Source organism: Anser brachyrhynchus (assembly GCF_964034855.1).
Source record: "Anser brachyrhynchus genome assembly, chromosome: W".
NCBI lineage: Eukaryota > Metazoa > Chordata > Aves > Anseriformes > Anatidae > Anser > Anser brachyrhynchus.
Window position 1 is genome coordinate 17,376,318 of NC_137704.1, and position 15,017 is coordinate 17,391,334.

The 15,017-nt window shown below is 47.3% G+C and overlaps 1 protein-coding gene across 5 annotated transcripts in view; it reads right to left on the minus strand.

Moving 5' to 3' along the window:
- ZBTB7C (zinc finger and BTB domain containing 7C) overlaps window positions 1-15,017 on the minus strand; it is a 216,874-nt gene that overhangs the window by 104,088 nt on the left and 97,769 nt on the right. For all 5 annotated transcript variants that reach the window (XM_080572140.1, XM_080572137.1, XM_080572139.1 and 2 more), the window contains exon 2: window positions 2,301-2,399. The gene's annotated coding sequence lies outside the window, so the exon portion shown is untranslated. The remainder of the gene's footprint in view (window positions 1-2,300; window positions 2,400-15,017) is intronic.

Genomic DNA, 15,017 nt, shown 5'->3' on the forward strand with positions numbered 1-15,017 from the left:
CTGGGCAGCTGCAGATCATCAGCTCCCTTCATGCCTCTCCAAATCCTCCAATTTTACAGCAGCAAGCATCAGACCTCAGCTGAGGATGTGCTGAAGTGGCTTGAGATCAGACTCCAGGCAGCTGTTTTCTCTCCAACCATGCTCACCTGAAGCAACCTCACCCAGATGCTCCTAAGCAGGGTCCTGGATCCAGTCCTGATCTAGAATCTGATGTAGTCACGTTGGGACAGAGGTTTGGCAGGGAGGGGATGCCACTTGCAGAGCGCTGCCAGACACAAATGGGGATGCCCAGCAATCCACAGCCCCTCTGGGGGACGCAGACCAGGGGTGGTGAATGTTTGGCCATTTATTTCCTTCCCAAGGATTTACATTGCACCCCTAATAAACCAGGCAATTGGAAAGCACCCATTTGACCTGTGACATTTTTGTTTTAGTTACTCTCAAAGCTTTGACAGCAGCAGTTTAAACACAGAGCATGTGAGCTGAGGCACTGAAAAAGCGCCCCATCCCCACAAATTCAGGGTGGATGGGAAAAAACACCGCACCACAGCCCTGAGGGTGAACGCATTTCTCCTTTCTTGTTCTTCTTTCTCCTGTCTTTCACTTCCTGAGCCTGCTTCAATATGTGTCTTCCCCCTCCCCACTGGAAACTCGAGCTCAGCTCCCTACCATCCACCACAATTGTCAAGAGAGAAGGATACGGGCTATTTTTTTCTTTATTCTCCGCACAATGCTGCGCATAGAGTATTTGAAATGGAGACTATCAAAACAAGAAACTGCCCAGTGAAAGTCCTCAGGCCCAGGTCCTGAAAATGTCACGGTACAGAGCTGAGTGGAGGGAGGATGGGGCTCTGTTCCAGGCAGCACCACGCCTCCTCCTCCTGAAATAAAAGCTGATCCTGAGAGCTGGGGGCTAACCTCCTCTGGAGTCAGTGGGAAGCCAGCTCTTATTAACCACCTTTTTGTGGAGGAATCCTACAGATGGGGTTAAAAATTATAACCCTCTGCTGGCTGATGCTTTTATCAGCATACAGAATTAATAAGGAATATAAGCTCACTCAGGAAGCCAGCCCTACAGGAAATCATTCATCCTCAGAGTTTCAGAGTAACATCCATAGATAGCATCCTACTGGCTTTGCTCTTACTCAGTTCTCTTAAAACTCATCCATGAGAGCTGCGCTTTTCAAGCTCTCATCCTGAGCTTTAGTTCACCTTGCTGGGCTGGAAGAAGGAACCTTGGAGCAAACCCTGCCCATGCCCCTGTATAAGGCACTGGGCTGGCACCAGTGAATCCACCAGGATGCAGAGCAGGGCACAGCTTGGCCCTCAGCTCTTTGGTTTCCATTTACCTACCTTGGAGCAAATATTTAAAAATCATGAGGACATTTCTCAAACGCACAACAATGAGGCCAGATTTGGAGAAGAGACTATAGTTCCTGTGTACCCAGGAAAACATTTTCACAGTTTGTTTTTTTCTGCAGGTGCCAGAATTATTGTAAAAAATAGGCTCATGTAGTTGTAGGTTTTGAGGCCTTGTAACTCTGATCTGAACATGAATCCTCTCCAACAAACACTGATGTTTTCAGCCTTTGATTACTTCTGATGGGAGTGAAACATTTTTTTAATTGTTTTTACAGCTTTCTGCAAGTCAAGTTAAATCTTCCCAAGCAGAACAACTGATGACCACTGCCAGAATGGTGATCAAGAAATTCCCTTTCTGGAAGTAAAGGAGATGATTGTTTTGGTTTTTTTGGGGAGGAGGTGATGCAGTCGTGATTTCTTTGGAACAGTGGTTACTATTGTAGTGTCAAGTCACTGATCTACAGAGTGACAGCGTTCAGGGAAAAAAAAAATCAATTTAGCCAGGAAAGTTCTGGTTGGAGTCTGCATCTGGCTTCCAGAAACAGCCTCTGCTTCAACCAGCCTCCGGGCAAATCAGCCTGCAGGAGGATATGTTAAGTTGAGGTCTGCAACAGGCGAATGATCCCAATAGGATCAGAATAAATCCTGGTGCTTTTGTCCAGCCACATGAGTCTGTCAGTTCTTGTGTGGCACCACCACCCTCATGGAGCCCTGGAAAAATGAAATGCTGGTGGGCTCAGGTCAAGAGGTCCAAATCAACTGAATTTGGAGGTAAGCAAGGTATTCATTTGTCAGAGTACAGCAAGTTACAGGACCTGACCAGAACAGGTTAATGGATTAATGGAATGGACAACTAGGAGTATCATTGCAGACTGTCTGCATAACTCACAAAACATCAAATTTCACCCATAATCCATGTAGAGAATTAGAATAATTACCTGGGACCTGATCCTGAAAGGTGCTGAGTGCAGTCAAGTGGCCTCAGTTCCCATAGAGTTCAGTATCTCAGGGGCTCTCAGCAGGATCAGCCTTGGAGCCTGGACAAAAAAAAGACAGGTTGGGCTTAGTAAAATCTTCTGTTAGAAAAAAAAACATTAAAAAATGCTATACTGTAATTAAAAAACCCATCCCAGCTCCATGTGCTAGCCCAATATTCCTGCATGAAGAGCCAACACAAGAGTCACACAGACTGTGGCCATGGTAGGTGCTCCCCAACCCACAGGCATCTTCTGTAGAGCATGGATAGATGTCAGTGGCACATGGGAGAGGAACTACACTAGCACGGATGTGTCCACAGAGCTTCGGTCCACATCCAGGAACGTCAAAATGGTGATTTTCAGGAGTATTGCTTGATACGAGCCATCACACAGACGCACGCACTGTCAACGCTGTCCCAGAGCAGACACATCTCCCTGGCAGAAACAAAACTCCGGGGCTGCCTTGCCAAATCTACTGGCAGCAATAAACCTGGAGATGTTTGCCAGGTTCTAGAAAGGAAACCAGCTGAGGAACACCTCTCCCTGTGCCTGTGGGCTGGGGGTGACATCGAGCAAGCCAACCCTGAGCTGACACAGCTGCGCTGAGCAGCTGGCAGAGGGCAGAGCATGACGGGGACAGGATGACAGCATTTTTGTCCATACGGCCCTTTGTTTTCAGAGGTCCCCCGAGATGCTTGGCTGGGGGTGGCCAAGTCTTCCTTCTTCTTTCCCTATAAGGGGAACGGATGAGGGGAAGAAAACAACGCTCTCTCCTCACTTGCCTAATGGAAGAACAAAAACACAGTGATTCCTTCCAAAAATGTCTTGAGGAACAGATGACCAAGCCCTCAGTATTTCTGTTTATTTATTTCTGGACGAGCTCCAGCCTGGCAGTATTGTTCTGTCCTTCCTCCAGGCTCTTGCAGGACTCGCTCAGAGCTGCATGGACAGTGTGACGTTGCTACACAGGTCTTAGACAGACCCCATACCTAATCCAGGAGTGATCCAGTGGCCATGGAGGCACCCGACAGCAGGCATGGACTTGGCTAGCTGTGCGGATAGAGCTGTTGAAGGCTGTAGGTGTCCTTTACACCATCTCCTACATTTTCCCAAGTTCTCTGCATGCCCATCTGCAGCCCCTCTCCAGCCAGGTGGATTCAGCAGAAGGTCCCCATGGCCTGCCCATCAGGTTCCAGCCCAGTCCAGATCCCACCAGAACGGGGACCAAACCCACTAAAGCCAAACCCAGCACAAAACCAGGTTCAGACCTTTCATTGTTCAGTGGTGTTGGCTGCGACAAAGCAGAAGGGGATTTCTGTCATGACGACTGCTCATGGAAAGTCCCTGACTGGCGCACAACCATGGAAAAATGGAAAATATAACTTTAATACCAAGTTGGTGGCAGACTGTCTATTTTTCTCTCCTGTGACTAGTTACCATGGATAGATTTCTGAGGTCGACAGTGCAATTGTTCAAGGCACTGCTCCTATTAAATAGAAGATGAGCAAATCATCGCATTTGTACTGTGCTTTAATTTCCAGAAAATCTTTGTTTGTTTGTTTGCTTAAATTATTTCTCTAATTTAAAGAAACAATGCAGTCTTACAAAGCGATGGCCCAAATCTCTTGAGTAACCCTGCTGTGGTTCATTACTTCTGCACTAGTTAATAAGGACGGTAATTTCCCTAAGGTTTAATAGAAAAACATCTTACTATAACGCAGAGAAGCAGGACATTTTAACAAACTCACTACTATGTTCCAGCAGTGTTGTAGGTGAGGGCAAGGCACAGTCCTCCTCAGGGGTACTGCATAGAAGGGGATACCCTAAACTGAGCTTTCTTTACCCAAAGTGGAGAGCTCAGATTGCATGTGCCACCCCTTCAGATAGAGAAAGGGACCTGCAGGCCACACCTTGTTGGTGGCAAATGCAAAAATCTGCCGAAAAATGCTCTCTGCTGAGCATCACATTTCCAGCTCCATTTGGGATGAGACTCCTGAAGCACCACAGCCCTCATCCCAAAATGCAGACTGGGTTACTTAGTACTTATTTTACTGGGATGACATAAATGATACTGGAGGGGCAGATATGTGCACAGACGTCTCTGGGGTGGGTGTGCTGGGAGAGGCAGACGTATAGTCTCTTTTGCTAACAGTACGGATTGCAAAGTAAACCGGACACCTGATGATTGTCTGCCCATAAACTGCCTTTATCAACAGTTTTGCAAAGCTCATTGCACGATGGAATCAGAACACGTTACTAAAAAAAATATTAAAGTGATGGTGTTGAATCGCACTGCCACACGGGTCTCATGAACACCCCATGGGAAGGAAGGGCATGCATGTGCGAGGAGGCAGACCCTACTCCTTGCCCAACCGCCCAATCAGGCCAGCAGCATGCAAGACGTTAAACAAGCACAGACAAGAGCTGCGATAACATGCATTGGAAAACAAGCAAACACATAAAATGCATAACAGCCCAGTAAAACCCTAAAGATACGGGCAGGCAGGTGCAGCAGCATCAAACTCGCATTGAGCCCCCCGCATCGGGCGAGCTCTGGGGACACGAGAGCAATGCCTTGGCATGTAGTCATGTAGTCTCGCCTACCCTGTATCCCCACGCCGGGTGAGGAGCACGGCTGACAGCTCTGCGTCGACTTATAAGGGCATTTGCCCTCCTGCAGCCAGGCTGAGCAGCTCTTCGATATTATTTATACGATAGGATTTGTCAAGCAAGAGCTACACGTTTGCACACAGTCTTCTCTCTTATCCAGACGAGGAACCGTGATAATGCTGTGTGCCTCGGCCAGCCGAACAAATCATGTTGCATAAATAATAAATTGCGGCACGGTTAATCACAAGCAATCGGTGAGCAGCCCCGAGATTCCCACAACCTCCCTGCTGCGAGGAAGGAAATGGGGAACAGCCCCGGCCTCAGCAAGGTGAGTCCCACAGCACACAGGGAGATCACAGGGGCTGTTTGCAGATCGCTTGCTGACCATGAATAACTCAAGCAGAAGCAGCTTGAAGCAGGAGAAGAGAGAGCAGATATGAGCTCAGCACCCACGTTTCAGCAGCTTTTATTAAGCAAGCCAGAGAAACCCCAAGCCCAAGCAAAAGTTCGTAGTGTAGCACTGCCAGTCTTGTGACTTTACTGCCAATCTCACCATATATGTTGTGACGTATATCTGGTGCTTTGTCAGATCCCCAGATGATCAGAAGTATCCTTCTTTTCAAGGCTGTTTCATAATTATTTGGCTGGGGCGAGGGGGAGGACGATGCATTTTTAGAAACCTTCAGGACCCACCAACAGGCTGGGCCCGTTGCCTACTGACAAGAAGCAACAGGTCGTGTCATCCAGCAACAAAAATAAGGAGCTTCCTTTGACCGATCACACCAGCTGTCATCTTCGAGACCTACTCCCACTCCTACTGACCTCTCTGGGAAAAGAAACAGTACTAAAAAAGGAGAAATTAAAAACCCAGAGCTGCTTCTTCGTTTTTTCCCAGGCGGGAAATAAAGCAGGTAGTGAGACAAGCAAAGAAAAAGCCTGACAGGCTGGTGGATGCTGGAAGGCTGCCATCAAGGGAAGTGAAAGCTGCAGCAGGAGGGCGTGGACAGAGAGGCCTCTTGATTCCTTGGGGCATGGGTAATTAGAGCTTGGAAAGTCTTCCCTCTCCTTCCTTCCCCCGTTTCAGCTGTCAGAAAACACCCGCCACCCTGCCTGGGTTTGCTCTGCCAGGGGATGGCAGCACGTGGTGATGCCACACATCCTGAACCGCTGCCACTGCCGACCGCAGCTTCGGCTCGTGGTGGCGTGAGCAGGGCTGACAGCGGCTGCTGGGCCCCATGGAGCCTGAGGAGCAGGGTGGGAGATGCTCTCTTGAGGCCCCAGAGCAGCCTTTGGACTTGTCTGCCCCTGGAGGAGCTGGTGCTGTGGTGGGGATCAGCTCTACGGGATGGGGGTGGCAGGGAGGAGGATGGAAAAGAGAAGAAACCAAGAAAAAAAAAAAAAAGGTTACCTGGAAAGAAGCCCTCTGGGGTCGCTGGCAGCTGTGTGAAGAGCTAGTGCCATCGCGGATTCCTCATTTGTCCCTCGCCTCTAGATGAGAACGTGACTTTTTGGCTAAACAGCAGGGTGGGTTCCTGCAGCTGCACTGTTCCTGTAGGAATAGGTTAGCAGCCCACACCCAGCACATTATCAGGAAGACTGGAAGCCAATAAGCAAACAAATAAAAAATAAAGCATGCAAGTGGTGGGGATGGTAAAGACAGTTGGTGAAAGTCATACACAGCTTTGGTGCAACCAGAAGAAATCCAAAGTTCATCCCCATGAGAACTCATTACTATACATTTACTGCCAACAGGAAGACCTTTGCTGTCCAGTATCACGACTTGTCAAGACACATCTACCTTAACTCCACGTTTTGACCAACGTACTCTGGGATGTGGGAGTCCTTTGAAAATTCCTGCCCTGCACTCACACGTGAAACGCCCTGCTTCATTTCACTCCTCGGCACCCAGAGCTGCAATAATGGCATCCCTGGGTTTGGCCCTCAAAGGGCACGCTAAGCTCTTCTTCAGCTCAGCTGGAAAAAAAGTGCTGTCTGTATTGATAAAACACCTGATTGTATTCCCCCAACATAAACCACACATTCATGTTGCCTTATATTGCATGAAATGTATCTGATTCAAAAATTACAGTGATAGTAAAAGGCATTCATCCAAGCTCACAACGTAAGGAGTCCCAGTAGACATGGCTCTCAGGGTAAACTCTTTAGATGAGAACCATTCAGGCGTCCCAAGCTAGCTGAGATCTTTGATGTTACCAGCAAACAAGTTTATGCTCTCAAATTGTCCTTGAACATAAAAATATTGACTCCATCCACACTTTCTCCCATTCTTAAGCTACTTAAGCTTAATCTTCTGAATTAAAAACATCCTTCAGCATTACTGCCTTCAGCATCTTTGATCTAGAAAGGTCAGGGTCTAAAAGTGACATCTCGACAGTGTCTGCTACAGATGCTCCATTACCCACATTAAGAAAATTTCCCTTCAGTGTTTCGCATAAACTGCATATCTCTGGTAGGAAACCTGTTCCTTGCCGAGAGTCAGGGAGGCATCTATAGACCCAGTGCAGGCCATACATCACACATCTCCGTGCTACCCCAAAAGCATTACCTGGCCAGGCACCACATCTGATCCCCAGGGCTGTGGGTTCCCCACCCTTGCTTTTTCATTCCATGTAGAAAAATTAGCTAATTAATATGTCTGACAGATGTTCTTTGAAAGAGATATCACATCTTCAAAATGCAGGAAGATGAAAGGAGTAATCGAGTAGATTAGACTGACCAGAAAAGCAAGGATTGTAGCATGGCAGTGGAGAGCACAGCTTTAAATCCTTCTCTGATATTTATGATGTTTTTATTTGCATATCGAACTGATTGCCAATTAACTGTATAAAATTCTATGCTGAAATTATGCAGGGTAGCTCTGCAAAATTAAGAAACGCCAGGACTGGGCTGAATAATTGCCCTTAACTCTGTCCCTCCAGGTATTCCCATTCTCACTCACTCCTAATGATCACGTTCTATTTCTCAATAATACAACCGAACAACATGTGCCTTTTGCAATTGCATAGACATGTATGCAACGTTTCCATGTGCTGTAAGCTGCTTGGTGTGTGCTGGGACTTCTCCTGTAGCCAATTCAGGATCATTATTTTCTCAATCTCCTCCAGCTAGCTACACGCCTGCCACCCCTTGTCTCAGACCGCAATCTCTTTAGTGTAGGCTTTGGCTCTGCTGCGGCTTTGTGCAGCACCCAGGAAAGTGGGACCTGTAGGTGACACAGGAATGCAAACAATAACAAAGATACATGCTCTCATTTTACATATCAAGAGCAGTGTGGGGAAGCAACAGCCTGGTACCGCAGCAGCACCACCTGCCCAGAGCGTGCACAGGAACACACCTGCACACGTATTCAAACCAGACTGCTGCACGAGGTCTTTGTGGCACGCTGGATATCTACAAAAGGCAGGATGCAAAGCCGGAGCCTACAGTGCTGTCTGCGCTGCCAGCTAGCAGCAGCCGCAGCCAGCAGTGCCTGAAAAGCGGGCCAGCCCCGCTGCCCTGCGCCAGAGGCAAAGCCACAGGGACAGCGGGTGCCGGAGGGCAGGCAGCGCTCTGCCTAGGTGAGGAGCACTGGTGCTGAGCCCTGTGCAAGTAAAGCTGCCAGCTGTGGGGTCCCAGCCCATCCCAACGTTTGGGTACAGCAGCTCTGCCTTCTTTCAGTGCATGGAACTGAAAAGGGGCCCCCTGAACCCTTTGCCAGCCAACCTTTTTTGCCCTCTGGCAGCTGTATGATCTCCCTGATGTCCTACCTGTACAGACCGCTGGCCAGGAGCAAGTCCCTAAAAAACAGGCCTCTGCTTCCCCCCAGTTCCCTTCAGCTGGGACACTTGGAGGACACTGGTTCTTCATAGCCTGGCAATGAACCAAACAAGCCCTCAGCTGGGCAGAGTTCTAGGATAGGTAATACTATCATCCTATGGTCACCACCAGGCTCCCTTCGTTCAGCCAAGGTCACCAAATTAAGCTAGCAGAGGTTCAGGACAAGCAAACAGCGACAGCTTTTCCTGCAGCAGCCAGTGGGTCTGCAGAGCTCCTTGCTAAAGGACTTATGGAAGACCACTGGGGTTGATAAATAGGCACACCCCTACAGCATCAGGAGATCCCCGTGGCTGGAAACAGGGCTTTTTATGATCCATTAGAGCAAGGGAAAGAGCCCCATACCACAGGTTTCTTGCCACTGTCCCCTTGAGCATGTGCAGGTGATTTATGCCCCCAAGCAGGCACAGTGTCCATGCACATCAGGCACCCTACACAGACACATGGGAAGGGCTTCCAGCTCTGAGGGGTTACACAGACACATCATGGGAGGCATTTTATGGGTGGGGAAATGCTGGACAACATGGCCCAGACAGCATTGCCCAGACAGCACGTAAGAAATGTCCGCAGTTGCACAGAAAGGCTGCACCCAAGCCCTCATCTCCTAAGTCCCCTTCTGGTTTTTAATGACACCCCTGTCCTTCATCCTTGCTCGACACTGGTCCCGCCTGCCTCCCCAGTCGCTCACACATCAGTGTATCTCAAGAAACATCTCCTTCCACGTATAAGCCTTGCCCAGGGAGTGAAAGCTCTGGACATCAAGGAGAAGAGCCAGAAATCCCAGATGTGCTTCCAGACATAAACAAGTCACCCCTGGAGATGGTGGGGAGGGGGGTGAGGAATGAGCACCCATTCCTTGGGACCGGCTTTTTGACCTAACAGAGGGAGAAGTCTGACTAACTTGAGCGATTAAGGCACGTTTTTTTCAGACATTTAATATTAACATGAGAACAAATCAAAGAGCGCTCAGCTAGCTGGGCTCCTGCCTTGAATACATTACATATATAACAAAATAAAAAATAAAAAGAAGGAAAAAAAAGGTTTTATCTTTTTAAGTGCATATGAAAAGGTATAAATTCCTGCCTGACTGCAGTGCTTGGCCTCGCTGCGCTCGTAATTGGAACCAGTGTGCTCAGCTTCACAGGTGTCCCATTCACAAGCATGACAAGGAAACATTCAATTTTTCAATAGGAAACTTCATCACTGGAAAACAATCCACCTTCCTTGCCTCCGCAGAAGAGACCGAGGGCGAGCTCTCTGCTTGCGATGGTTTCAGCTCAGGGCCAGCCCCGGCTGTGGCTGCCAGAGGGCAGAGGCGGGGCCATGGCATGGCTCCTCGTGGTGTCCCTGCACCATGCCTTGCCCCAAGTGCTACCAGCTTGGTGCTTTTCTCCTAAACACACTGGGTTCTTTTCTCTTTACCTGGGAAAGCTCCGAGGCTCAGGTTGCAACTTTATTTCCATAACCATTTGGGCCAAACAAGCCCGCAGTTTGTCATGACAGTTTTCCTGAGATTTTCAACTCTCCACCCAGTTCCCGGACCTGGAAAGCACCTGGGTGGATTCACAGGCCACGCTAACATGCAAAGGGATATTTTGCACAGGAATTTCCCCAGGGACAGCACACACGTTAAGTGGGATGGTACGAGCCTGGGACACCCTTGACCATATGGGACTGAGCAAAAATCACCTTACAGCAACAGCTTTTTTAAATAGTATTTTTTAACTTATTTAATTCCTAAAGTTGGTGCCTTAGCAGAGAGTTAAGTAATGCTCTGGGCTTTGAGGCCACAAAAATCATTGAAAACTCCAGCAGGACTCAAGAAAGCAGAGCAACAGGCAAAGTGGCTAGGACAGACAAAATGCAGCACTGAGCAATGTAAAATCAATGCAAAACACCTGGCATTGATCACTGTAAGGAGCAAGCTTCAGGATTACACAGGCTCATGGTCTGATCTACAGGGACCTGTCCTGTGCTTCCATGTGCATAGTGCAATTTTTAAATAAAAGTTTACTTTTAAAACTTATTTGAAAAGTTATTTTCCTCCCTGTTAGTCACATAGCTTAAAGCACCAACTAACAGTTCCTACAGCAATAGCTCATTTCTTTGTGCCCCTCTAGAAAAGCTGCATTCTGCAGCCTCTCTGCACTTCACCATCATGATCCACTACTTAAGAGGTGATCTTCTGCAAAACACAACAGGCTCAGTGGGGAAAGTTAACTTTTTTTTTTGTTTAGTAAAGGTCTAGTTCCTACACAAGAGGCCACATGCAGTACCGAGAGACTGGGAAAGCTGAAGGCAGCATCCGGAGCAGAATCAGGAAGAACTCAGTACAAAGCCGCTGCTTTCTCAGTAGACATCAGGTGCAGGGGCGATGCTGCACACTGAGTGCTGGACATTTCAGGCAACGGGGGCACTTGCCATTCAGTAAGAAAATCATGTTTTTACCCCAAGAAATCAGGGTACTGCCGCCTGAAGCCTGCCTAGAATTTGGAATAGGATACCTCACGCAGCCCTGAAGAAAGACATAAAGACTACAGCATCAAAGTACTGAAAGGGTCCTCAAAAAGTCTTCTTGTTCAGCCCTGGCCCAAAGCAGGGACCCTAGCAATGCTCAGAAGATGTTTGCCCCTAGTTCAGGACTGCCAGGGATGGATCCTCAGCCCCAGCAGGCTCCTGATGGTTCACCAGCCTTTTCCTCAGTGGCCTTCATCCTGGCCACTGGACTCAGACTCCAAGCCCTAGTCCAGCCCTGAACACCAGCGTTTATCACTCTCCCTAGAGCACCAGCAATCAGCTAACCCCCAACAAATTTTTGAGCAAAGCATCTATTTTTGCAAGCCAGGATCACCTTTGTTGTGCTGTTACACTGAGCCACCACCAAATCTTTTCCTAGAACTCATTAATGGTGATGGTCAAAACACTATTCCACCTCACTCTCCTCCTGCCTCTTCAAGGGCAGAATGGGAGCACTTGAGCTGCTGCAGTGCTGATTGTCCTATTGTTCTACAAAGTGCCTCCTCTACAGCAAATTGAATGCTGAGAGCTGCTAGAGAGAGCCTCTTACAATGGGACCAGTGCATGTTTCTGGGATTATTAGAGGGAAACAGAAAGAAGCCTCTTCAGGAGTCTTCGTGGCACTTAACATGACAGCTCAAAATAATGGACAAGACAACACAAAGCCAAGATGATTTAAATTATGCAACTCCAGGAAAGTGGTGTTCACTCAGGCTTAGAAAGGAGAACTGCCATTTCTTAGAAACGCTAACACATCTGCGCATCCTGCTCCGCAGCACACACACGCACACCCCTTTTAGGTGCTCTACAGTGCAATTTGTTCAATTTGCCAGCAAATGCCACATCCCTTCCATTAGGGTATGGAAAAGGTGCAAGTGAGCAACATTGGCTGCAGCTCATCAATCCTTAAACCAAAACAGCCTTTAGTTTGGATCTGCTGTCAGAAGTGGAGGGATGTGCAGGTAGAGGCTTACATACACACATTCTGGAAATCACCAGACAGGCTGCTCTGGAGAAGAGAAGCCTCACTCCTGCTCAGCAAGAAGAGGTCTTTGCTGCAGCTACCCCACAGAAGCAGCCCATCAGCAGTGTTAGGGGTGGGTCCCTTGTACCTGCTGCAGGCTCCTCAGCTACAGCACAGCATCTGAATGGACCTTGAGACAGGGAACAAAATAAAGGATGGTGATTCCATAGGTCTTAGCTAGCACAATTGTACGTTAACAACCCCAAAGATAAGGGAGTAAAAGACTGTACACATAGATAAGGGAACCAGCAAGAACTGGCTTGACTGATGGAGTCTGCCAAAGAAAGGAAGGGTCAGGAGTTTAGCAGCAAGGAACGCTTCTGGCCTTCATCAAAAGACCACCAGAGTATGCCACGTGACCACCCAAGGACTCCAGTACGCACACAAATAGGGGTGGGAACCTACGTTAATGATTCTTCAGAGACCTGATGAATATGCCAGAGACTTACAGGAAATGAATGTGTATATATCCCACTAATACGAGCACACTGCCAGTAACCCTTGGTGTGTGTGTGTGTTAGGCAGAGCGATCCCCCCCCACCCGGCACCGTAATAAAGAATAGGTGCTTAATAACTTTGGTTATTGAGTTTTCACTGTGTCAGTTTGGCGACCCAGATGGGACAGTCTCTGTCCGGCTGAAGGAGATGGTGAGACGTGGGACTCTAGGCACACCCCAGGAGATTCTCAGAGGGACTCCTTGCCTCAGCTAGCTCACTGCGTGGACAGACAAGGATCATCTTTTGCAAAGGTATTCTTTTTGGAATTTTGTTTGGTTGGTATACCGTTGTTTTGGAAGGCACCTGTAAAGCATAGAAGACATTCTACATTGGGTGCCGTACTACTAGTCACTAGGAGCCCATGTGATTTAGTCAGTACTTTGTTTTCATTTTGGATTTGTTCTAGCACTTTGGATGTGTTCTTGACATTGAATAATGGAAAACGCTTAATGGATCACAATTTATACTGGGAAATTTGTTGTAATAAGTGATACTGTTATAAGTGAGACCATACAAATTTCTTGGTCTATCAGAAATATTTTATTAATTAAGTAAGCAGGCACAAGCAAAACAGCGCTGGGCGGCTGGGGAGTCTCCGCTCCACCACAGCACGCAACTTTCCCTTTTCAGTGTCGCCGTTTTATAGCATCCAAGTTTCGGCTTGTCAGGACTTGTTGGACCTTCTGAAGCTGCGCAGTTCGTTGTTGGGGGTCGTTGTTTTTCTTTCGATGATCATGCGTTGTGCTCGTGTTCAAGGGGGAGGGTAGTGAAGCAGGAAACAGTATTTCACAGAGTCTTTGTTTTACCAAGGATGTTTATCCAACACCCCCTCCCCACTATCTACTTGCTTAGTCTTCCCCCTTAACAAGGTCGTAAATTGCAAAACCTTATCTTCTCAGCAGATCCTCTGAATTCCTTTTAAAGACAATGAACAAACACCCGCTAATTTATCACAATCCCTCCTTTTTCTTTTTCTAACATATTTTGTTCATTGATAAATTTTTGAAGCACTTGTTTGCTCAATATTAAAGTTTCTGCATCATCCTCCTCCTGTTCAAGAGATTCATATTTCGCACGCACAAGCATAAGGTGAGCTGCCTCTAATCGTTTTTTTTTTTTTTTTACAATCGCGATTATTCGATTGAATATACATGGTACAAAAGTTAGTGTTAATATGAGCAGCAACAAAGGTCCTGCTATAGTTGATAGCAGTGTAGTGAGCCAAAGTGAGTAATTAAACCAGGATTCATACCAATTCTGGTGGGCTTCATTTTCTATTTTTCGTTTTTCTAGCCCTTCTCTTAATTTAGTCATTGTATCCCTTACTACTCCAGTATGATCTGCATATACACAACACTCCTCTCGTAGGGCTGCACACAATCCTCCTTGTTGTAGAAAAATCAGATCTAATCCCCTACGATTTTGTCGTACAGATTTCTCTAAAGCTGATATAGATTGCTCGATATGGGCCAAATCCTCATCTACAGCAATGCGTAGAGAGGTAAATTCTTGGCTTTGATTTACCAGAGAGGTAATTTCAGTTCCGGCTCCTGCAGCCCCCAGAATCATCAGAGTGGCTAAAGTGACAGCCGTAATAGGCTCTCTCTTCCTTAAGTGTTTTTTTTTGCCATAGCATGTTGGATGTACATATACTCCTCAGAATGGTAAAGAATCCTAGGTATAATTACTACCTGTACACAAAAATCATGAGACGAGTTGAACAATTTCAAAGATAAGCATGGAGTTACCCCCAGAGACGAACATACCCATCTGGTGTTATCTGCTGGTATTAACCATTTTTCTTTGTCTAATTGTGTAACATTTTCTGTAATATTGCATAGATGGAACTTCTCACCAGGGACCGTGCCTACGCACCTGCCATTCCCAGTTACTTCCGTTAACGTTATTCCTACATCCCTTCCCCAATTGCATTGTGGGGGATCGGTTTCGTTTGAACGGGTGGTTTCTCCCAGATCCCCAATGGCGTCGTAATATGAGGGCCTTATATCAAGACATAACCAGCAAGGTCTAGGCACGTCTGGATTTGGTTGATTCAACAACTGATAACTAGCATTCATGATTCTCCATATGTTATTCCCGGTCACCCCTTCATTTCTAATCCCGTACTCCGGGTTTACTGATTTATTAGCAACCTCCAGTGGTTTAGGGCTATTAGGAGTTAGCATTCTAAAAGG